Genomic DNA, 26,206 nt, shown 5'->3' on the forward strand with positions numbered 1-26,206 from the left:
TATTACGTTACAAATACGAGAAACATTCTCGTTTGAGAAAATATGTCCCCTTTAACACATTCACGCTCCCCATCATGCCACAGGGGGCTCCTTTATGGGGCTCATCAATGAACAAAACAGCCTCTTGTCTCATAAATTAAGTTTTTGGGTAAAGCAGGCCACTTGCTGGCACTTTCATCCTAAAATCTGTGTCCTAAATGCCGTGTGTTTTATTATTTTGCTAGTCTTTAATTGTATCTTACCAATTCTCTTTTAGACACTTTTACTTGAATGCAGCCTCTATAGCCGTGACACAAAATCACATCATATCACTTGTAATATTCCTTTTGTTCATTTTAAAAAAGGGTGTCGCACTGTGAAATACAGTACAGTATTTTTTCTTTCTTTTCTTCCTTTCTTTTTCTTTCTCATGTGCGTTGGATGTTCTATTAATAAAGATTTTAAAAAGTTATGATGCGCCTTTTTAATTACTCTGTTAAAATACTTTTTGTGATTCACTTACATGATGAGAGTGTTGTTTTAGTCAGGCACTTTTGTAGACGGCCCGGGGGGCCTTACGGGGTCCATCATGGTAGCGTGTTAGGTGAATAGACTAATGTTCAGTTCGTGGTTGAAAAGGTCATCATGAAGCGGTAAGTGATAAAACAGTAACTATTTTCAGAAATGAATTAGTAAATAAAATGTATTCATATAGAACTTGTCGCAATAAGGATTCACTAAGTGCTGTCCGAAAATAATTACAAACATTGTACAGAAATAAATGAGTGAAAATAATCAAAACAAGTCTTCCTGGAATGCCTACCTGAATAAATAATAATCCATCAATCACGTTTTATAATTGCTTTTTAAAAATATCAAGAGATAAGGTAACTCCTAGAGCAAAATGTCATCTAAAGTTAAACCATTAGCTTTCCTGTAAAATGTATAGCAAGTGAGAGATATAGATGTAATTGTGTAGATAGAACGATTTGATCAATGCGTTATGACCTTGTGCTTCTTTTGCCAAAAATTTGGCTTTCTCTTTCTCACAAGGCAATCAGTCGATCCAGTCGTTACGCCGACTGGTGTCGTTCCTGGTCAGTTATTCTGATATCCGTTGTAATTAAATGACTTGCTTATCCGTTTGCACATAAACATCAGAATGGAGCAGATAAAGAGTCCGGGTTGACTGATTGCCGTGTTGACTCTGATGGAGATAAGTTCCTAATTCCATAACCCCTGTCACATGGTATTGAAAAGATGGAAACGTTTTTGGCATTGAATGAAAACATTGGAACCAAACGTACAATGTTCATGTAAAGTTATCATAAAATGAATGGAAAATGGTAAATATCTTAACCATCACAGTGCCCACAGTGCTTTAAATAACGGTTCAAATTCATCCACTCAGTAGTCATTGATGGTGTGGTGGTACCTTTGGTCTGTTCAGCGTGGGATCGATTCCTGCTCAGTGATGGTGTCAATATCTGCCCTGTGACTGACTGGCGACCAGTTCAGGGTGTAGTCTGCCTTCCGCCTGAAGCTAGCTGGGATAGGCTCCAGCTTTCCTGTGATCCTTGTGAGGATAAGCGGCTTGGATAATGAATGAATGGATTCACACATTCAGACATCAATGGGCGGCAACCGTCACACAAGGTGCTGTCAGGCGCACGCAGAGCAATTACTATTCAGTTTTCTTGCCTCAGGACACTTGTACATGCAGACAATTTGAGCTGGGGTTCAAACCGGCAACCCTTCAGTCACTGGACGTCTACCTATAATATAGGAAATGTCCCTATTGTTTTTTTTTTTTTTTTTTAACTAGACAAATGTGCTGCAGCAAACCGGGTACATTTTACATCCAGAACCAAAGGGCAGTTGCTTGGGATCTACAGTATATGTGCACATGCCTGCTTTTTCTCTAGCCATTTTATGACTGGAAAACACGTCTGTAAAATATAAACTTGGTTTAAAGGTCCACTGTCATGAAATGCATGATTTTTAGTATGTTATTAATGGAAAAAAAAGGCAGCCAGAATGGACCCATCCGTTTTTTTACAACAAAACATGACTTTGCCGTATATGGCTTTTTGTCACTCCCGCTATGAAAATCCTCTCGAGGGATTTGTTTTTTGAGAAGAAGCAGGAAGTGACGTTACCAGCAGCAGCACACTCAGGTTGGCTCATCTGTTTATACTAGTTTTACCTGCTGGAAGGTAGCTCGTTGTTCCTTCGTGTTAGCCAAAATGTCGGCTCGTTGTATTACTGGATATTGTTCGAACACTCGGGAGGATGGATTTACTCTTCATACTGCTCAAAAAAGACCTGGTTCATCGGGAAAAATGGATTGCACAAGTGCAAAGGACGAGTGCTTCGTGGGTTCCAAATGACAGGTAGGTGTGTATAGAGCTAATAAAAAAAAAAAACAATCGTGGGGGGGCGGCGTATTCCTCTCAGAACGTAACAAAAGATCCGCATACGTAAGTCAGGGGTGCTAAATGCGTCTGTCTGTGTCGGACGGCCTCCGCAGAGCCTTGTGGCTCGCCGCCGGCCTTGTGGATCACTGCAAGGCCAAGCTCGGCATTAGCGGTGAATCGGGCAGGAGGTGGTTTGCTCGGGCTCTCCCCCCACAGGCCACCGGTGTCTGGGCACCCCACTTTGCACGTCGACCCGCTCGTGACGGCTTCCGGGTTGGCTCGCTAGCCATGGCTCGCCCGCCAGCGACGGCTTGCTCGCCAGCGACAGCTTCCGCGTTGGCCCCGACGTCATCTGCTGATGACGTTGCAGGCAATATGGCGACCACTTGGATGTCAAATGAGACTTCAGTAACTTTGCACATGGATGACACACTCTCCGCTCGTGTTTAATTTTTCGTATGGACATTGAAGTGAATAATGTTATATGTATTTTTCATTACAATGTCTATTTTAGAATGTTTATAAGCATGACAGTGGAGCTTTAAAGATGATACATGATTGCCTCATCAACTAAAATACCAATTTGTCAGATGGGTAAAAAGCCAATGTGCATTTTTTTTGCACCTGAAATAATTTTTAAAATCTGATAATCCTATCATTCAAACAATAAAGTTGCATGACCGCCAAATTTACCCTCCAACACAAACTAATGAAAAATGTTACACAAATGAGCTCTAAGAAAATCAAAACCTATCGTACGTGACTGAAATATTATACACTATAACAAAAATCTGTTTTAAAAAACTCTGGTGAACAACATTCAAATTATTCCTTCATTCTTTAGTAGATTCATTCACCGACTCCCTGTCATTAGAGCAGAAGTGCAAAATTACATTAATTTGTTGAAGGAACTGGAATTTATTCTGAAAGTAAATCCCAATTTAGCCCTTGAAAGCACATTTGTAATTCTTTACTTCCTGTCACAGACTCCTTCAGGGAACCAAATAGCAATTGTCGGGTGAACACTGATTTATATTCCTTAAGCTCTAATTAAATTTGTCCTGGTAAAGCAAAAGCCGATCAACAAACAACAGCAATCAAACAAGTAGGGCACATAGGTAGCACAAAATGAGCAAACCATTGCTGGGCCTGATTGGGTTCAGATGTTCTTGATTAAAAAAAAAAACAGAAGAACTTGTATTTTGAAAAAGAGTCTCTGAAAAGGACTGCTGAACAGGTAAAGTCTTTAGCCGGAGTGGATGTAATGAACCACATCATATTTTTAGGTACTGTACCTGTACTTTGCTGAAGTGTTTATTTTCCGATACATTTTTACTCTTACCCACTACATTTGAAACCAGATATTAGTACTTTCTACTCCTTATGTTGTCTAAATACCCTCGTCCTTTTTTCCACTTACATGGATGATGATGAACCATAAGTAAGGTAAGTTGGTTAAGATCGATTGAGATCTGAGGGACTTACTGCATACGGCACAAAAATAGGCACAGTAGCGCCAGGGAGGAACACAGAGCGTTAATAACAATGATCCAACAGCCTTCCAGAGGCAAGATATTTCACATCCGTGGCATAATTTAAGAGAATTGTTTGATCTTATCGGCTCCTGTATTTTTTTTATTTTTTTTTTACACAGTGTACGTGATGGAGTTGAATCATTTCTTGTACTTGTACCAATCTTTTTCATTTTTTTTTTTAAACCAAAGTATCCCAACATGTAGTTAAGTACAGAGTGTGAATACTTTTGACACATCTTCTTTTATAATTCCCCCATTGGTTTTTGCTTTGACAAATATCACCCTTTGAGTAAAGTGACAGACATGTAGCATTGAAGACTGTAGATGTGACTTGCTGCAGGGAATCGACTCACCGTCTTTAGACATTCAAAACTATTTATCCATCCATTTTATAGTGTTTTTTCTCATTTATCTGAGATAGAGCCTATCTTAGCTGACAGTAGATACATTCCATTATTGTACTGATAGCTTGTAAATATGTCTGAATTATGTAATTTTCTAAATTACATTGAATCCTCCCTGAGGATCAGTTGCCTACCCAATGAGGTCCTGGTCTTCTAGGACCTCAGTTTTTTGAGGACCAGGACTGATATTTAAGTTATTGCAGCCGGTAAAGCCTTGGCCTCACAGTTCTGAGGTCCCGGGTTCAATCCCGCATCGGCCTGTGTGGAGTTTGCATGTTCTCCCCGTGCCTGCGTGGGTTTCCTCTGGGCACTCCGGTTTCCTCCCACATCCCAAAAACATGCAACATTAATTGGACACTCTAAATTGCCCCTAGGTGAGATTGTGAGGGCGGCTGTTTGTCTCTATGTGCCCTGCGATTGGATGGCAACCAATTCAGGGTGTACCCCGCCTCCTGCCTGTTGACAGCTAGCATAGGCTCCAGCACTCCCGCCGACCCTCGTGAGGATAAGCAGCTAAGAAAACGGATGGATGGATGGATGGATGGATGGATGGATGGACGGATGGACGGACGGACAGTTGTCCTCCAATCGCTCGTCACCCAAAAAAAGGTTCTCCCAATAAGTAAAACACTTGTTGAGCTACAAGACCGGTGATCGTGTAGGGATGAATAAGAATGGGGTTACTGTGTTGGTTTATCAGTCCAGCAGTTTCTGTAAAGAAGCCATTGTTCACACTGGTGATCCTGCACTGGATATTCCGTAGTCTGCTGCCTGAAGAAAAATGATAGAAAAGAAGGTGTCTGGGGTGGGTTGAGTCTTTGATGATGCAGAGAACCCTTTTTCTGCATCTGCTTAAGATGTCTACGATGGTGGAAAGTCTGTTCCCGACAATCTTGTCATCCACTGTTGCTCTTTGAATGTGTACAGCGAGAGGAGGCGTCTGGACCTCCTGAAGTGCACCTCATCTCATTGTTCTTCTTCACCTTGTCCTCCATTGTCCTCCTTCCCTCCATGCACTTTCATTCCTGGAGCACTGACCTGGGCTTCTGAAATGAAGTCTTCATTGACATTGTCTCCTGCTGACAAATGTTTCAGCACCTCAGCCAGAAATAGTGACTGGATTCATTTCACCTCCATCTGTATCCCTGTGGTGAACATGAGAAGGAAAAAGTGGATTCTGTTAGAAAGAGGGAGATGATAATGGCTCGGGCTTGTAGCATGGGCCGCCAACAAGTATACAACAAGGCAGATAGTTTATGTGACAAATGATGACATTTATAAAGCAGTGTACAAATGGAAAAATCACGGTTGTAGTCATCTACCGCTGCATTTGTAATGTATTCTTTCTCCTTTAAGCTTGGTAGAGATCTATTGGTAAGACATTATTAGTTTACTTCTGGTGATGTGAGTGGCCTTGTTGATGGCATTCGTCATCATCGGTTTTAATTAAATGACATGCTTTGTATTTCATTTTCATGGCTATATACACCCAGCCAGCTATGATTTTACCTGCTTTCCATGTGCTCTGTATTGAACTCGTTAGATGTGTAGCATTGACCAAAACAATAGGCCTCTGAATTGTAGGCCACGAGTGTAACTGGGTTGTTAAAAGAAGGGAAAAAAATAAATGGTGAAGGACTCAACAAGAAAAAAGTGAATACTTCTTCCCTGCACAAGCGGGGTCAAGTTGTTCCTAATGACACTGGTTTGTTTGAAGGCAGGATTGCATAAAGACCTCCAGGCTAGTAAAGGACAAAACATGCATGTCACCAAAGTGGGGAAAAAAATCTGGGCCACAGATAAATGTGGTTAGCAACATCTAAGACTGCATGGAGACCTAACGCTGACCAAGGTTGTCCTCTCTAAAGTATTAGACACAAAATAGCCTCTCGGAACTTTCTTACGGCAACTCGGTGTCCTGTGGAAGATGTAAGTCTCAGGTATCACCAAATCATTTAGGAATGGACCCAATAATTTATTAATTGTTGAGATCATGGTGAAGAAACGGGTCCAAGCAGGGTGGAACAGTTGGCGGAAGGTGTCTGGTGTTCTATGTGACCAAAGAGTCTCCGCTACGATGAAGGGTAAAGTTTATAAAACAGTGATGAGGCTGTCCATGATGTACGGATTAGAGACGGTGGCACCGAAGAAACAGGAAGCAGAACTGGAGGTGGCAGAAATGAAGATGCTGAGGTTCTTGCTTGGAGTGAGCAGGTTGGATAGGATTAGAAATTAGCTCATTTCAGATCAGTGAGTATATTGGAAGAAGGGTGCTGAGGATGGAGCTGCCAGGCAAATGAACGAGAGGAAGACCAAAGAGAAGGTTGATGGATGTGGTGAGGGAGGACATGAGGACTGTGGGTGTTAGAGAGAAGGATGCACGAGACGCTGTGGCCACCCCTAATGGGACAAGCCAATCGGAAAAGAAGAAGGAAATTCCATTAGAAATCCATAGATCCGTTTCCAAAAGTGCCTGTCCTTGTCCTGACTTTGGCCAAGAGGTGGTATAGCTGGATTCGCATTCACACACAATTTAGTGTCATCAGTTAAATTAACATGAACTTAAATGAGGTCAATTGTTTGATGCTCAGGCAAGATTTGAAGTTGCATTTGAGATGCCTCGCTGGAGGTTTGCGCTTCTCAAATGCTGTCCTCTCTTGTCTGTAACAATATTAAATAGTCCACATACTGACAACAAGAATTTGCGCTTCCCTGTGCTCGATTTTAATGGTTACAAACATCCAGTTCACACACGACACAACCTCGATTTTATTTACTCCTTTTGTCTCTGAGTTCCCACTCAAACTTTGTCTTGTTCTGTACAGGTCCCATTGTCATCTTTTTCCCTTGCAACCATCTGTTTGGAGCTAATCAGTATCTAATCTCACTTTTAATTCTGCCGCTATTAACCTCATGCTTGTTTTACCATTAGCCTCCACACACACACACACACACACAGAGGCACACTATGCAAACAGGATTGCCTTCTGAGCTCAATCGTGCTTGATTTCCACATTGAGAGAAATATGCAGAGTTAATTAAAGGGTGCAAATGATACTCGAGAAGGATGATGTGGGGTGTACTGGGGAAATGGATAGTGCTTCCAATGCCAACTCATGCAGTATCTTAACACGGGTACTCATCCACAAATGTGTCCCACAAATTCATTTGCTCTTAATTTTTTTTCCACACAGTTCCAAGAGGATTGTGGTTTAGGAACAAAAGAACAAAAGTATCACCACGTTATTACAATTTCTGTATCATAACGTAGGGTATTCATTTAAATTGAATCATTATTGAAGGGGCGGCACTGTGAGTACATCTGCCTCACAGTTCTGATAACCGGGGTTCAACTCCGAGCCCCGCCTGTGTGATATTTGATTTTCACACCATGCCTGCGTGGGTTTTTCCCGGGCACTCTGGTTTCCTCGCACTTCCCCTAATCACGTGTGGTAGGTTAGTTGAAGACTCTAAATTGCCCGTAGGTGTGAATGCGAGTGTGAATGGTTGTTTGTTTCTTTGTGCACTGGGGTTGGCTAGCAGCCAATTCAGGGTGTACTCAGCCTCCCACTTGAAGATAGCTGGGATGGGCTCCAGCACACCTGCAACCCTACTGAGGATAAGTGGTACAGAAATATCATTATTGATCGTGATTTATTAGTGTTGAGTAAGTTGATTTTTGTTCCACGAACTCCATCAACTTACTGCGTGACATCCAAGATCACAGTTATTGTGGTGGGACAAAATACTGCACAACACACTAATCTGCAGAGGTTGGTAGGTACAATTACTCCGTTACTTTTACTAAAGCACTTTAAAGGTCAAGTGTCATGAAATGGATGATTTTTAGTATGTTATTAATGAAAAAAACATCAGCCAATATGGGACCATGCGTTTTTTCACCACAAAACATGATTTTGACTTATACGGCTTTTTGTAACTCCCACCATGAAAATTTTCTCAAGGAATTAATTTTCGAGAAGAAGCAGGAAGTGACGTAAAGGACAGTGGCGCCCCGAAGTGGACTCGTTTGCTTCCATTAGTTTTACCTCCGGGAAGGTAGCTCGTTGTTCCTTCGTGTTAGCAAAAATGCCGGCTAATTGCATTGCTGGACTTTGCTTGAACACTCGGGAGAATGGATTTACCCTTCGTAAGTTTGAAAGAGACCCTGTTCGTTGTGAAAAATGGATTGCATGGTTGCAGAGAATGAGAGCTTCGTGGGTTCCAAATCACAGGTAGGTGTGAATTCAGCTACTAAAAAAATAATAATAGTTTGGGGCAGACCACATAATCGGTCTCTCATAACGTAACAAAAGATCCACATATGAAATATGTCAATGTGTGCGTCCGACGCCGGCGGCAAATTTGAAGAACCCAGCCAACAATCTCTCACACAGCCTCGTGCGTGCAGTAATGCGCCCCGTCTCGATAGTGTTCACCACGTACTGCGGTGGCTGTGAACAACCCTCTAAAAGCAGCACGCCTCGGCTCCATTATATGCCACTACGGCGCCGAAAATCACCCACACCAGCTGAGGCGCTGCATTCGGCGGTCACAGCCTCTGGGAAGGCTGCGCGTCGGGCTTTGCGGACGGGGGCGGCTCTGAAGAACCCAGCCGAGAATGCGTCACTCAGTCGCATGCGCGCAGTAAATTGCCCCGGCTGACTGTGTTGTTCATCGTACTGCGGCGTCTATGAACACCCCCCTAAAGCAGTATGGCTCAGCTCCATCATAAGCCACACCAGCCGGTACGATGGCTCATCTCCGCCGCGGAAGTGGATCGGACGGGGATACGGTTTGGCCATGATTGCCTATCATCTGAATATGGCTCGAAACAATTGTGTCATATTGCCCCGGTAACTTCACTCTGTTGTGTGGTGTTGTCCTTTTCGAAAAGAGCTTCCGTGTCAGAAGGGACGTGTTCGTGTCCCATAGAGAGTGCACCGCGTGTTTTCATTGCCGAATGGTGACGTCACTTCCAGAGGATGCAGCCAATATGGCGACCAGTTGGATATCGTAGAATGACACTTCTGCAACTTTGCGCATGGATGACGTGCTCTCCACTCACATTTATTTTTTCGTATGGACATTGAAGTGAATAATGTTATATGTATTTTTCATTGCAATATCTATTTTAGAACGTTTATAGGGATTACACTTGGGCTTTAAATGCGCCATATGTTTTTTCTAGTGTTTATGTAATAAGGCATCCATAGTTTTATTCCATCACATACTTTTATTCCATCCCAATGATTGACATGCCGTTTGTGACTTTTATTTATTATTTCCTCTTATCATCTATTTTTAGACTCTATCTTGAACTTCTGTATATGTTGCCTGTCAAACGGCTAATTCCATTTGACTCAGTTTCACCAATCAAACGAGACAATGCAGTCACATGACCGAAAACGCTGCCTTTGCTAGCCGATCAAAATGACTCATTTGAGGGGTAAGAAAACAACCGCGGGAAAGCTTTTGTCATGTAGCTCTTAAATTGTGACAGGTCAAACTTGGATATTTCAGGACACTTCTAACTCGAGAAAAGACCTTGCAGTAAGTGGCAGATGTTTCCATGGTTGTTTTGTCTGTCGATATAGCAAAATTAGCAATATCCTTCTGGTTTTCACACACACAAACACTAAGTCTGTTGAGCAAACGGCTTCTTCATGAAGTCATTTAAACCAGTCATTCCCAACCTTTTTGGAGCCAATGCACATACTCTCCAATTGAAATATACCACCGCACACCACCAAACAAAAAATGTCACTAAGTGGATACACAAACACTTTCTGCCATAAAATAGAAGTGTATTTATTTATTCTCTTTCTTTATATGTTGTTGCCACAGATAGATAAACAAAGATACATTATTTGTTGTGAATAAATACTATTTTGACCAATTAAGTGAAATTTGATCATTTCCTGTGTGGCACACCAGAAGAGCTCTCACGATACATGGGTTGGGTTTCACTGATTTAAATGAATACATTAACATTTATTTATTTAAATTCTCTGCATTTTTTTGCATTCCTTGAAAAGTTGTTATAACACAAGATTATTTTCTGTGGTCATATATTTTTATTTTACTACCATTATTATTCATTTTATTGTGATGTCAACATAAAATTGTATTTAATTTAACAAATATGTCAAAGATGAGGGGGCATGGTGGTTCAGCAGGAAAGCATTGGCCTTACAGTTCTGAGGTCCTGGGTTCAATCCCCGACCCGGGTGTGTGGAGTTTGCATTTTCTCCCTGTGCCTGTGTGGGTTTCCTCTGGGCACTCTGGTTTCTTCCCACATCCCAAAAACATGCAACATTAATTGGACACTCGAAATTGCCCCTAGGTGTGATTGTGAGTGCGCATGGTTGTCTCTATGTGCCCTGCGATTGGCTGGCAACCAGTTCAGGGTGTACCCCTCCTCCTGCCCGTTGACAGCTGGGATAGGCTCTCGCACTCCTGCGACCCTCGTGAGGATAAGTGACTAAGAAGATGGATGGATGTCCAAGATGACAGAAGATTAATTAATAATGAATGTAATTTTAAGGAAAAATACTACTTTGGGAGGGTGTTTACATTTTTCTCAGGATATAGCATTATCTACATCGGGGCATGAATTTATGTCCATATTGAACAGCTGTAACTGTATCATGCTATTGTCACCATCATCGGCAATTTTCATATATTAATATATTAAATATATTTTAATATTTCAATATGTCATCTAATGTAGAGGCCCCGTAGCTCAGTGGTTAGAGCACTGGTTTGGTAAACCAGGGGTTGTGGGTTCGTATCCCACTGGGGGGCCTCCACTCCCTGAGAAGGGTTGCCTCAGGAAGGGCATCCGGCGTAAAAATCATGCCATATGCATTCATCTGAGATGATACGCTGTGGCGACCCCGAAAGGGACAAGCCGAAAGAAACACACAATATGTCATCTAATGTCACTTCAGGAGTTACTCTGTGATCTACACACCTAATCAATATAAAATCAACAGTGTAAAAGAATGGACTACAGTCAAATCCTGTCGTTCATATGCATTACTGCTTGTCTCAGCAAATTCATTTAATACAATGACACTTTATAGTAGTTGTTAAACCCACTTCCAATTCTGATGCGTATCGGTTCACTTTATGAGATCTTGCCGCAATATTTTATGAGCTCATTAAATATATATGTGCATGGGAATAAAATGGGCAAATAAGGACTTGCATTCTTTTTGCAAAAGCTTCAGGCTGTACAAAGTAACACTGAGGTAAGTAGGACTTTCATATGAGGGGATTGAGTTGAGCAGCAGTATCTGCTGTAGGTAACAGCAAGACAGGTGTGGGCAGATATCCAACGAATAAAGGAGAGCAGTACATTTAACCCTCAGAGGAGCTGATTTTCAATATAGCCAACTTGCTTTTCTCCGGCTGAGTCAACAATTCTTTGGAAGCACTAAGATCAATGAAAGATGCATATTGTATTTGGTCGTGCACCACTGTTTGCATTGTGTTTTCTTCATATATATTTCCAATGAGCTGAATTTGCAGAGGGCCACTCTGGTCAAATTAATTTCCAATTTGATTCTCAAAGGGTACCATTAAGATGCTGGAGTTTAATATACTGGGAGCACCCTCAAAGGACTCGCAGTACTTGACTGCAATTTACTTCCACACTTTTTTTTGTGCGTGTGCTCAAAGCTTAACACAAGTGTTGGGTGACATTCTTATATTCAAGCACAAACTGGGATGGAACATAATTAGGGCCTGGACCACTTTACCTTGATTTCTTTTTCACTGTCATTTTTGGGCCAAGTAAATCAGCACTTAAGAGGGCTTTCAAATTGTGCGTGCTTGCTGACCTTGGTGTCAATATGGCTGATCCAGTTTGCAAGAATGACCCCCAAAAGTTGGCTCAGTAGTGCCCCTTGGAATTATGAAAGTCCTCAAAGCCAGTTTCATGTAGGAGAATTGAATTAGATAGGTAAGTCTTTCATGAGTAGACCCACAAAAATAGCTCGGCAAACCATGACATGAAAATCCACAGGCAGTGTGTCATTTTGGGGTGGAACGGCCATTTCAGGATCATTTCTGGCATTTCTACGTATCCTTTCAATGCTTCAACAAAGTTTTATGTGATTGCAATTAAAGTTTAACTGTGCATATCAGACAGATGGGCAATACTAAATCGTTATTACATGTGGGTGGCGCATAACACCAAAGTTTGATTTCGTGCCACAGAACAGAAAATTCTCTGAACTCAGTTCAACAGTCATTTCTCCTATTCTCAAAAGTTGGTACCATAGGTACCATCTCCTGCAAGAAATTCCATAGCTCTATACAGTCATCCTTCGCCATATTGTAGTTCACGTTTTGCAGTCTTACTGTGTTGTGAATTTTTAAATCGTACATATTGCTCTAAGTGGTCATATTATCTTGTAGATTTTTTTATGTTGATCGTTACTGCAGACTCAAATGGTAATTATGTGTGAGCCACGAGAAAGATTTTTTTTTTAAAAAAGGTCATGCAATCTGTTTACTGAAAAACATGCTTTCATGCAACTGCATGTCTACAGAAAACATCAGCTGATTTACTATAACCTTCTGTCACGATGCGGGGCTCAAGGGTGGACCCAAATGCACGACTCCAGAGACAGCAGACAGTACAGAGGAAACCTTTATTCGGTCCGAGGTCTGAGATCAGGTAGACAGTCCAAACAATCTGCAGTACCAGTACGGATGGGCTTCCGAGGGTGGTCAGTGGACAGGCTTGGGTCGGTGCACGGAGATCAGAAGTCAGGAAAGCAGGAGTGCGGGAACGAGTCATCAAGAGCAACGATCTAGCAGAGTATTAGTCGTCCCCCGGGTCCTGGGGGACCCATGTACTGGGTCTAATCAGTGTTCATGAGGCGCAGGTGTGCACCTTCTGATTAGCTGGCCACACCCAGCCCGGGCTGGAATCCAGGAGCATGACACCTACAATCAATACTCAGAATGAATGGACCTTTCAGATGGCGATCTTAAGCGCTGCCCCATAGCCATGTCCCACAAGTTTTGAAAAGGGCTATTGAACATAACATTTGAAGTCGATTCTTTATCGCATATTCTAGATAATATTGGGGTATGTTTTTTGCCAAATGCGTCAGACTTGTCCAAGAGTTATATAGCGAGGTCTCAACTATTTCACGCAAGGATATGTTCATGGAATTAAGATTTTGGTCGGAGCAGGACGCAATGTCAGAGTGACAGCGAAATGTTGGCGATCAATGCAAAAAAAGTTTGACGCCTCACAAACTTCATATTGAAATCCAACAGGATAAAATAGTGGAATTGTACTGTGCATGTAAAGCAGGGTGAGTACTTTTTACTTGTAAAGATCACGAGTAATATCATTGTAGTCTTTATAAGTGAGTGGGTGTATTCATTTGACTTGAACCCAGTGCTCTGTCTTAAAAGTCGGATGTGATACAAATAGGCAAATGGAGATTTCTCTTGCATGAGATAGGGCATTTACGTATCCCTAACCTGACTCTTTGGCATAAAACATGACACACTTCATCCAGCAGGTCAGTGATACACTAACAAAGTGAAAGTTGTTCTCCTGCAATGTATAAAGCACTGATAATAATTCAATCAAACTCAGAGAAGATACTTCTCCCTCCCTTACCTTTGAACATAGAGCCTTGTGTTTGTTGATATTGTCCACATTTAGTTGTACGTGCGGTCTTCCGCGAGCCTTAATCCATCGTAGACACTTCGTCAACTGTGTTTTAGGCTTTGAATAATGAATCAACGGGGCCCCTCATAACCTAGCAGGACATCTTTCATCAGAACTGCACCTTCCCCAAGCGCATCTGAGGACCATTTTCTTCGTAACATTAACTTTTCCAAGCGCACGTTACTGACAACCAGCATTGGTTGCGGGACAATGAGGCGCGAGGGGCGTGTTACGACACTGCGGCTATCTGATTGGGTATTATTGTACGAGTGATTGACAGGTCTTAAAGGTCCGTTGTCAGAGGTGGTCAAGGATAGACAAGGTACGGCGTATTGTGTACTTTCTTCAACAAACGGTAAGAAGACAAACTTCATTCATTCATTCATTCACAAGCTGTCAATGGCCACAACTTCCGCCTTGTACCTTAACATACAGATTGGCTAATGGTTAGCTATTTAACAGTCAGCGCTATCCAGCACCAGTGTGGCCAACTCTATATTCTCATTTACTGACTCCGAAGTGACTCAACAAGCCAGACCTTGCCTTTTAAAGTGACACAAATAGAGTACAGTGTAGAATGTAATGATATAGGCAAAAATAATACATGCATGTTTTTGAAAAATATATATATTGTAAATTATCACAACTTGGTGGATTGACTTGTCGCACGGCGTTCTTGAATGTAACCTCTTGTGATAAACGATACTTTTGCTTTTCTTCAAATTGCACAGCCTTTATTACAGTTAATCAACAACGCTCGCACCTTTAATTTACACTTGTGATAGCTGGAGATAAATTGACAACATACCCTTCTGTTAAACATGACATTCATTTTTTAAAGAATTTTTCTGCAGAACACTGGTGTCTGCACAAAAAAATACACTTACCAAAACCTTCTGCCTTATTTACATTTCCAATATGTGCTGCTAGAGAGAGGAGACAGGGCTTAATTGGCCGAGCTGATGGAATCACACTTCAAGTTAGAAGTGCACAAGGCATAGATCGTAGACCCGGAGCAGTTCCCAGGTGAGAGCTGTGCTGTGGTAAGCTGCCTTTATAAGTCTCACAGCAATTTGCTCAGAATGTCGAGAGGAATACCAAGAGGAGTGTGACACGAAGAGGGCAACCGAGGTTTACTTTGTTTTAGATGGTTTATTTCCACACAACTTCAGCTTTACTTCTTCAAATAATTGCTACTTTGCACCACTGTGTGGCTCTAATGGCTACTTTTCTACAAATTGTTGTCAGAAGTTTAGATAAGTTGAGAAGTATTACTGGTTTATATCAATATATGTCAAGATAAAGTTTAAGAGTAGAGTTTAAAACAAAGTCAAAAATGACAATTATGGTGAAATCCAGACCGACAGGAAGAACTGAGACAGACTGGGACTGGACTTTTTCATGTCGCCCCCTCAAAAAAAGGAAAAAAAGAATCAACAAAAGAGAGACACACAACAGTAAGGAGTGGTCGCATGTGAGAGTCTACTGGAATCCTAATTATCATTAGTTTAAGACAATGGGGTCTTTTTTTTTTCATAAACGGTGCAACTGGGGAGGTGCACAAATATTTCCATACCCCGTTTTTGTTAGCAACAGGGATTTTTTTTTTTTTTTAACAGGTAGATGTTTATTTGTCTGGTTGACAAACAGGACGGTATTAGAGGCGTGGCTATTTCAGGAAATACATGTAATGCACGATTACATCACATTGTAAAGTCTCAAGAGCATTGTGTACGAGTAGATAGCACATTTGGATCACAGTTCTGTGGTGTGGGTTTTCGGGCTATATGGAGTTTGCATGTCCACACCTTGCTTGTAGGGCTCTTCTCCAGTTACTCCGGCTTCCGCTCGACATAAAAATATGCACGTTAGGTTCATCGAAGACAAAATTGCTCATAGATGTAGACATGAGTGTGAATGGTTGTGGGAGGCATCAGAATCACATTGCCAAAAATCTTAATGCACAGTAGTAGTGCCGCTAGTTTGCACTCTGAACTTCTCACAGTTTATCCTCTTTCAGTCTTTTAGCAGACATGACATACTCATGACAAGCGCTGAAGGATTTAACTGACCATTTGCTTTAATTAAATTACACTTCACGCCAATTTGATTGGTGAGATCGATATTGGCCGATCACGAGCATTTAATGCTGTTCGATTGATTTATTTTCATAAATCGCAGATCTGATTAATGACGCCATTGATCGGCTTTCCAAAAGACATTCACTGTGTGTCTCTATCAAGCCTAGTATATTTGAATACAAAAGTGGATTTATTTTTAGCATTCTTGCGTCTTTTGACACAGAACTGTAAATATCTGGCGGCTAATAGTTATTAAAAAAAAAAACATTGGCTGCATGGGAGAGTCAAGACTGCTGAGAGACAATACGTAATGCGTTGGTCAGACTACAACAAAAATTTCCTCTTTCACAATTGTCAGACTACTCCAATCTTATACTCCGATACCACCACAGTCCGTTTTTAATGATCATTGGACTTTATTTTGTCTACTCAAATGTGACCGGATACATTTGTTGTGACGATGACGACATGAGTGCATCGTGCCGACACGGGTGCTCAGGACAGTAGAGGATGTTCATGTCAGCCTTGCTTGAGGTATTGTCACATACTTTTACTACGATACAGCTCATAAGCAGGCAACAAAACATTCCGTAGTCTAGTAAGCTAGTGCTAGCACTTTTGGTTGTGTGTAAATGTGCTGCCATTCTGTTGAACAGATGACTTGACCAGAGCAGTGAATTCCAACCTTTTTAGCGCCAAGGCACATATTTTACAATTGAAAAATCTCATGGCACACCAACAAACAACAACGTCACTAGAAGTAGATACAATAACTGCTGTATGTTCTTACTGGCATCTACAATAGAAGACCATTCATTTGTTGTCTGTTGCTATGCCTCTCAGGCATAAATGCATGAACAAAGATATTTATTGTAGATATACATTTGTATACACAATTGTACACAGTAAATGAACAGGTCATTTAAATAGTTATTGCTCCATCTTGCTTTCGGATGGGCGATCATTTTTTTTAACTCACTGATTGGTAATCAGCCCCAAAAATCTAAATCAGTTGTGCCCTATTTGTATTGCTCTCCAGAATCTGAGAGAACTAGGAGCATTGTTTCACATGGCGGTGATCAAGCGTCCATCACAGAAAAGCTCATTTGTAGCTAAAGAATGCATTTGTAAAGTTTTGCAGTGGATCTGACTGTGCTGTAGCAAAACAGTGAGAAGCTACCATCAGGAGGAGTGTTTTGCTGGAGTGTTTGTTGAGCATGTCCTAGAGCTGTAGGGATCAGTGCACTGGGAAAACGGCACATTATGGAAGAAGGATGGGAAAGGGGAGGTGGGTTTGGATGGAGGGTGGGAAGTGGCAGTGAGGAGGAAAGGGAGATCTTTGATGAGGCCCCGCGAGTGTCTCTAATGAGACACAACGCGCTGCTCTTCTCCATTGCAAACAGCGGCGTGCCACGCTGCTACTGTGTTCAAGCCAAAGACATAACCAACGGCCTTAATTAAAAATCACAAAATCACTATTCCGCCTGGCGTCTTGTGAAGCGTTCGCTCTCTTCCAGCAGGAAATCTCAAAGCGAGCGCACAACAGGGATACAACACTATCAAAAGCTTGTTTTGACAGTGATTTACACTTTTTATTCAGTCTTTGTAGCGATTGTTTACTTGTAAACTCATGTCATTATTTTGTTTGTCCACTGCGGTGTACACTCACGAGTCATATCAGCCTTTGAAGCCCAGTTTTGATTGACACAGGCAGAGAGGTATTATTGTGTTTCCGCAAATAAGAGCGGCCATGAACCAATTAGTTGTCATTCACTCAAGTAGCTGCCTCACGATTCCTACCACGTAATAATAACCTGAGTTCATACACACATTTGTTCACTCTCAGATATAAGATAATTTGTAAAATGGGTCAATTTGTATCCTGCTGCTCACCCCGTTTCTTACGAAAACAGCAGCACCAAGGCATGTGAATAGTCAAATTTAGTTTCAGCGTTTTAAATATTTTTTTCCTTTTTTTTTTTTCTCTGCTACGCTAAAAAGTGTAACTAGACGTTGACATAATTGTTTGAAACGGAGCTTGCTAAAAACAAGTTTTCCTAATAGCTGGTGTATTCAAAAAAGAAGTTAAATACATGTACTGTATATGATGTGTTTATGCAAATATGAGATGCGATACGTGAACACGAACCAAGCCTGAATATCGGCTGTTGTCATATTCGGTGACCTTGTGGTGACGTTTTGTGTTTGGGTGGAAAAAGGACATTAAAAACTGTTTAAAGTTCCTGTGGGTGTTTTGTGACCCCTTCGGCATTCACCCAAACCCGGAGGAAGTGCTCGTACCTGTTTATCCAAATGTTTATTTATTTTGCCAATAGTATTGGGGCTGGTGTTTTGATTTTGAAATGGTGATGCAGTAAAAGTCAATGACTCCTAGAAAATCTCTGTAAAATAATGTCAGTCTTATCTGTGAAACACAGAGCAAAGAATAATTAATCATTTGATTTGTGCCACAATATCACATACCAACACAGTGTCGGCCTGAGAAATGTCACGAGAGAAGACATTAAGTAACAGAGAAAAATATCAGCAATTTTTTTTTTTTTTTGCATTCAAATTTTACTCTCAAAAGTCAGTGCGCCAAATATTATGTTTGTATGGATATGGATTTGTTATGATGTGGAGCTCACACTAACAGCTTTTGACTATTCGCTTCAGAGGTACCATGATGAATGTCAGATTAGGAAGACGACTGAGTGAGTTTTCTCCCAGTACTACGGTTTCTTCCCGCATTCCAAAAATATACATACATACATGGGCTCCACTTAGCAACTTTCGTGTGGATAAAAATGGATGAACGGAATGACGAAGTAAGGAAATGACCTCAAGAAAATGATGAAGCCACTCACTTTTGTTTTGCTAATTGTAATATTCACGAGTATCATAAATTATTTTTATAGGCTGTATTTTGCTGTAAGGATTTGTGTATTTTTTATATAGTATTTTTTTCTCTACTTTTTTTATCATGCTTCAAAAAGTTAAAAAAAAGTGTCTACATAAAGAATAAAAATTCTGAAATGTATTAAAGAAATACCTCCTCAAATGAAAAGACCTTGAACAAAAATGTATGAACTCAGAAACTTGAGTTCATATTTATCAAGGCAGTCAAGTGGCATTATTATAGAGCCATAGAACATAATTATCTATAGATACATTGATTTTCAATTGGGTTTTAATAAATTACGAGAGGTATCAAAAATAGATGCAGATAATTCAATCGAGAAATATTTTCGCAAATGATTTGGACATGTAATGACTTCTTTGAAGGATTAGAGACCTGTTTGGTTCCGTTTCATGTGACTTTGAGTTAGACAAAACTTCAAAGAAACGGTGAATCCCCATTCAATAAAAGTCCTTAAAAACACCAAAGGTCCCACATTATACTAAATTGACTAATTAACCCTTCTGCTTGTATTAAAAAACCCTGCCTGCATTACAAAAAAAATGATAAATTCACTGGATGCAAATGAAAATGCTCTGAATTTAACCAGTTGTTGGAATTGTATTTTGCATTTGATTTGAATGTAGCTCCTTAGTATTGATATTGCATGCTAAACATGCATAAACAGTTTTGAGTAATTTAATTTAAAATGCATTGCCCTGGAAAGAAGGAAGATACCTCAAATGTGGATGTACTTGTAGATTTTTTAAGAGGTGACAAAGTGGTTTACAAGCTCACTACCGGGAGAGTAATTAAAGAGGAAGACGAAACACCATCCCAAGTTTTATATTAGTGGAATACACACACGCTGATCAATGAGCCATGGAATGAAATGCCATTGATCCTTGCCTGGCAACTATTCCAGCATTATAAAGCCTGCAGCAGCATCTGTGACTGATGAAGTCCAAGTCCGGCTTTGGAGCAATGATACAAATATGCTGATTTCATTGCAATAAGCTAAATCATTATATATGTTTCTTTATGCAATGCTCTTCTATCTTATAAGTTTAGGAAATTGATTAAAATATTGATAATACCGTACAAGCAATAAGATGGATTATCACCAAGTTACCATAGTTTGGTACAGTATATATTATTCAGCATTATGTTAAGATTTTGCAGTTCATTGCGAATTCAAGATTCATCTATGTGTATGTGTGTGTTTGCTTCCAATGTCAAATCATCATTTACTTTACACACACAGTTGCCTTCATGGAGCATAATCGGCATCCATATATCGACTGTATGTATCTGTCAGTTTTGAGAAGTGTATGGGAGTAGTGTCCTTGTTTATGTTTGGGTACTTACTGAACTGTCACTTCTCCACTAAGTTGCTGCTTTGATCTTGGTCTCATCAGTCCATAAAATGTTGTTCCCAAACTTCTGTGGGTCATCTTTGTATTTCCATGCCAATTCCAATCTGGCCTTTTGATTTTTTTTTTTTTTTTTTTTTTAATGCTTATGAGTGGTTTACATCTTGTGGTGTGGGCTGTATATTTCTTCTCTCGAAGTGTTCTTCTAACAGTGGATTTTCATAGTTTCACCACTGCCCTGTGGAGGTTGGCAGTGATGTGACTAACTGTTGTCTTTGGTTGTTTCTTCACAGCTCTCACAATATTTCTGTCATCAAAAGTTGTTGATACCCTTGGCTGACCTGTTCGATGTCAGTTCCACATTTGTGTTTCCCTTGTGAAGATTACATTGACTGTGTACTATCTGTACCCAACATGGAGAAAAAGAGTGCTTTAAGTGGAAAAACAAGCAATTGTGAAGCTGGAATAGAATACAACATTGATCAGTACCATTGAACAAACATTGAAGAATAAACAAACAACTGAGCTATAAGTAACGTGACCAAGATTAAAAAAATAAATAAATTGTGAGCGCTCTGAAGAAGACATGTATAATAGTTGTTGGTGCCATCTGAAAAAGGCCAGGAGTGAAAATAGTTTTTGAAGATTTCAACAAAAATATTAGATAGGGTGAACAAGAAGATGCAATAACTCACGAGCAAAAACAATAGGAATACCAGACTGGAATTTGCCACAAAGTACAGAGGAAAGACTGTACAAAAAAATGGGAATATTTATGGCATGATGAGCCACCGATTAACCTTCACCAAAGTTGTTGAAAGGCTAAAAAGATCAGAGAAAACCGGGGGTGTAGATGATCCCCCAATGTACAAGTTCATCTGTGCAACAGTGGAGCAAATGTCATTGCTCAAGCTTGCATTAACTTCCACTGGTACAGGCTCATTGATCTTCATTGATGTAGTATGACGGCAGCAGGAGAATGAACTCTGCAGTGTACAAAAACAGTTTGTCTGCCGATTTGAAGCAAAAATGAAAGTGGGAACGGTGCATAAATTAATTAAGATCAATGAGCAGTTTCAACCACGACTTTCAACTTAGAATGATCTAGACTATTTCTAAAAATGTATAAACTTAAGGAACATCTTATGAGGTGTGATGGTTGACTCTAATTTTACATTTATATACCGTATTGCTATAAATTCTCTCTTCTTACGTTGCCATAGTTACGTTTCAACGAATATCACCAAATGAAACAGGCACCTGAATTGGAATGATCCCAAGCACAATAAAGATGACAGGATGTCTTGGAAGTAACAGCTGAGCTTCACCGATAACCGCAGGGCTCCAATCCTCCAACTTCCTATCCATGCGTGACAAAGAAAGAAAAGATGACATACAAGACGACCCCGTCATCTCGGCCTCATGAGAAATGACTCAAAGCTTCCACTGGCAGAGCTTCACTTAGTCACACACGCACATACACATACAAAAGCCATTTCCTAAATGAAGGCATGAACATTTCTAACCCCCATAAAGTTAGCAACCTGATATCAAAACAATAATTTGCAATATTCCAGAGCACATGCATATTTTCATTTGGTTTTCTGGGACTAATTTTCGGGGTACTTACCCTTTTAACTATATGTATCCTTTATGGTATTTTTTTCAACTTAAACACAAGGATAATGCAGAAAAAATCTGGACTAAACAACTCCAAAGTGTTTTACTTTGTTTGTCATTATGGTTCATTTGGTGGAGTTCTCTCAGCTGTGTCACTTTGGATATCTCAGTATTTAGCATCAATGCAAGTAGACTGTGACAATGAAAATACTGTATATAAACCCTTTATCAGAATCAGCTTCATTGACCAAATATTTAAACAACACACAATTTGTCTCTGGTCACTGGATCCACCCGAGAACAACAGCAGACAGACGGTCAGAATGCATAGTGGTGGCAGCTAGGTGAATATACAGTAATCGTGTCAACTTTCAGAGTGGAAATAATGACATAGGGAGTAGAATTAAAAATTAAGCCACGAACAGTTACTGCACATCAACTGCATAAAATATATGGTGTTCTATTGATATTTCCATCAGAAAAATCAAAATCTTAAATTGCAGGACTGAGTGGGTGGTTTTACTTGGAAATAAGAGGGCCGTGTTTTAGCAGACCAGCTGTAAACACACACACACTATATATATATATATATATATATATATATATATATATATATATATATATATATAGTCATTTTGACTTTTTTAAATTGTGGCTAAGTTTCAGATAGGAGAAAAAAAAATTAAGGACCACTGTGAAACTGTGCCAAACAAATATGAGCGTTCATCTGTGATGTCACGCTGTGGTGACCCATAACGGGACAAGCCGAAAGAAACTTACTGTGTTGAACTAAAGGGGATTTCTTCACACAACTACTATCCATCTATCTACTTCCTATGGGTCTACCTCTTATCGTATTCCAATAGATTGTGACAGAATGTGGTCTACACTGTACTGGTGCCAAGTACTCATATAGAGACTCATAAACTCAGTGACGTTCACACTGCTACTGAGAGGGAACCGGACCCATGGTGCCTGTTCTAAAATCAGGCAAATGAACCACTAAATCATCAGTGACTTTATGACACCTGTAGTGTTTGGGAAAAATTGTTTACACCGAATTCCTGCCTAAATTCATTTGCTGGAGCCTTGATTTTCACAAAGGTCACACATAACACGTAAACATTCTCTAACTTCCCTGAAAGTAATCATGCGCTATTAATTTTGATCCGAATTTATCCCATAGCCCACATCTCCTTGCAGTCAGTTTTGAAATAACCCGTTTATGAACCCAAATCTGTCTTCTTTTTTTTTTTTTTTTCAGGCCGCCTCCCTCTGATGTATGGACACTGAGAGTTATTCCAAATGACTCAGGGCGGTTCACAAAGTGTTTACTTTTCTGCTCCATCCCATTGCCTGTGTAACTTTGATAGCAGGTACTCTTGTGGGCTTTGGGGACATAACAGATGGTAAGCATGCAAACACAAACCTAATCCTCGTGGAAGCAGACATACACGCATGAAACACACGCATAGGCTCAAGGGCGGAGGTGTGTGAGCGCTGCCCGGGCTTGTGTGTTGCAGTGGTGATTGATGCTGCGGTGAAGAAAGTCACGCAGAGAAGGTGAGAACAATGGGTACTGGCTTGTCCACAACAAGAACATAAATCAACCTCTAAGCAGGAGATGTGTGCGCGGTGACAACACATGTCCCAAAGCATGTGAACATGGGACATTCATAACACTGACGCTGTAGTAATATGGGAAAATGGATACAGTATCTAACGTGCTTTGCTTTGTATGACGTACATTATTTCATATGGCACCCAGTGTGTAAAACGTTACTTGGAGAAAGAAAAGAGTGAAATCCAAAAAACCACGATGCACATCAGTTAACACAAATGTGATTTTTTTTTTTTTAAGAGTGGTTGTTTTCAACTTATACTTTTATGACAAGTAAAAATTTTAACAAATGACAATATACAGATAATGATTTTACCATGGCAACAGATTGTCACTGGAATACTATCTTTTTATTTAATGTTTTTTTTTATTTTATGGTACAATCCAAACAAATGGGCTTCAACGTGGGGGGGGGGGGGGGAATGGAAGTTCTTGGACTAGGCAAGTCAGTCACTGTACCTTAACCCAATATAGCATGCATTTTACCTCCTGAAGAGGACATTGTAGGGAGAGACCCCCAACTGAAAGACGCTGCTGTAAATGCTTGGAAAAGCATTTCAAATGAAGAATGGAAATGTCTGGTGAAGTCAATGGGTCAAAGGGCTTGATAGAGTTATTGCAGGTAAGGGGCAGGGAACCAAATATTAACTGTTATACCTTTTAAGTACATTCAAGTAAAGAGGGGTGTGTGACGACAGTCATTTCACACACTCAATAACAACAAGCCATAGTTCACTACCAAATTTAAGCAAATTTGCCATGCTTAAAGAGGATGCATATTGAAGTGGGGTTAGGGCCCTGTATAAGCTCAGCTGAGAACAACAAAATACTAGCAGACGACTTAAACACCTTATGCTGCAGATTTGAAAAGGACACTCACACCCCACCCAGCTGCACCACCGACCACCATCAGACCTATGACGTTTGCGTTGACCATCCATGAACAAGATGTGAGACACCTCTTCAAACAACAAAAGATTAACAAAGAGGCAGGCCCAGACCTTGTGTCATCATCTTGCCTCAAAATCTGCGTGTACCATCTGACTTCAGTCTTCACACACACCTACAATAAAGCTCCAGAACTGTGCGAAGTACCATCCTTTTCCAATGCTCCATCATCGGCCCAATACCGCAATGTCCGGGCTAAATGAGAACAGGCCTGTCATCCTGACATCTGTGGTCATGAAGTCCTTTGAACGCCTCGTGAGGGATCACCTCAAGAGCATCATAGGTCCCCTGCTGGATGCCCTGGAAGTTGCCTAGTGGGCAAACAGGTCTGCGGATGATGCAGTCAACATGGGACTGCTATTCATCCTAGAACACCTCAACGGTGCGGGGACCTACACAAGGGTACTGTTCGACATTGTCCCAGATTATTACACTACTTGCCAGTTTTAAACTTCATCAATGTCTTGAAGTCCGCCCACCCTTTACACAACTGTCTTTGCACCAGATTTTTCTTCATTTAGTCATTTGTAGCTGCTGTAATTGCTGGAGGACGCTGCATTTTTTCCACAATCGTGAAGAAAAAACCCCAAATTGTATGTAGTAACCTTTTATTGCACAGTAACTGTTTGTTGTCTCTTTATTTCTCAAAATTATTCCCTGTCAACAGACAGTATGTTGTCGTTCTACAGCATACTATAGCAGCTTCAACTACCGGAGACAAATTCCTTGTGGGTTTATGATATACCTGGCAAATTATAATGTTTCTGATTAATAATGTCTGTTCCAGTACTTTTGCTCACTTGAAAAGTGGGTGGGTACAAACAAAAGGGGCTTAGCCCTAATTTGTTTAAGACATCTCAATCTAAATACCATGATTACCAAGAATTAAAAGGTGTAATTCTGAACTCTTGTCTCATATTCATTCCTGAATATAATCTGATACACAAACATCTTCAGTGTACAGCAGAAACAAAGGAATTGACCTCACTGTTCCAATACTTTTGGAGGGCATTGTGTGTGTGTGTGTTTATGTATTGGTCCTTACATGATCAGGATTTTTGGGGCTGATAACTAATCGAGTTAAAAAAAATAAATAATCACTGATCCGGTCTCAAGCTGGTCAAATATGTGAACATATGAAAACATGCTTTATTCATGAGTTGAATAATAGCGCTTTTTGACCTAAATTGATGATTGCCAGCATGCTATTGCTAATTCCAATTGCTAAGCATTCAGCATTTTACGCTCTAAAATTCTCGACACCAAATTTATATCATACATTACACTCAGTACCAACATATGCCATATATGGATGGAAGTCCATCCCTCATAAATGAGATTGAAATGCAAGTTAGTAGTAAGGAAATTAAAATAAAATGAAAAGTGGGTGGGCAGGACAATTATTATTTGATAAATCAACCAATAATCAATACGACATCAATTCTCAAAATATTCCATCGTGACAGCCCTGATTAGTTCTCATCTAATTATGTGTTATACAGATTAGCATTTCCATTTTAATACTTCACCCAACAAGCCCTCTTTCTCTCACACACTCTTCTTGGTCCGCACCCGTGCCTTCAGATAGAGATCTATGCAGACAGGGCCGCAGCCCTTGCGGTAAGT

The 26,206-nt window shown here is 40.4% G+C and overlaps 1 long non-coding RNA gene across 1 annotated transcript; it reads left to right on the forward strand.

The window, feature by feature from the left end:
* The first annotated feature begins 546 nt into the window (after nt 1-546).
* LOC133497845 (uncharacterized) lies at nt 547-25,451 on the forward strand. The gene is made up of 3 exons (XR_009794119.1): nt 547-632; nt 23,276-23,420; nt 23,535-25,451. It is a non-coding gene; the product is annotated as an uncharacterized LOC133497845 (long non-coding RNA).
* The last annotated feature ends 755 nt before the right edge of the window (nt 25,452-26,206 follow it).

This window comes from Syngnathoides biaculeatus, chromosome 3 (assembly GCF_019802595.1).
Source record: "Syngnathoides biaculeatus isolate LvHL_M chromosome 3, ASM1980259v1, whole genome shotgun sequence".
Lineage (NCBI taxonomy): Eukaryota > Metazoa > Chordata > Actinopteri > Syngnathiformes > Syngnathidae > Syngnathoides > Syngnathoides biaculeatus.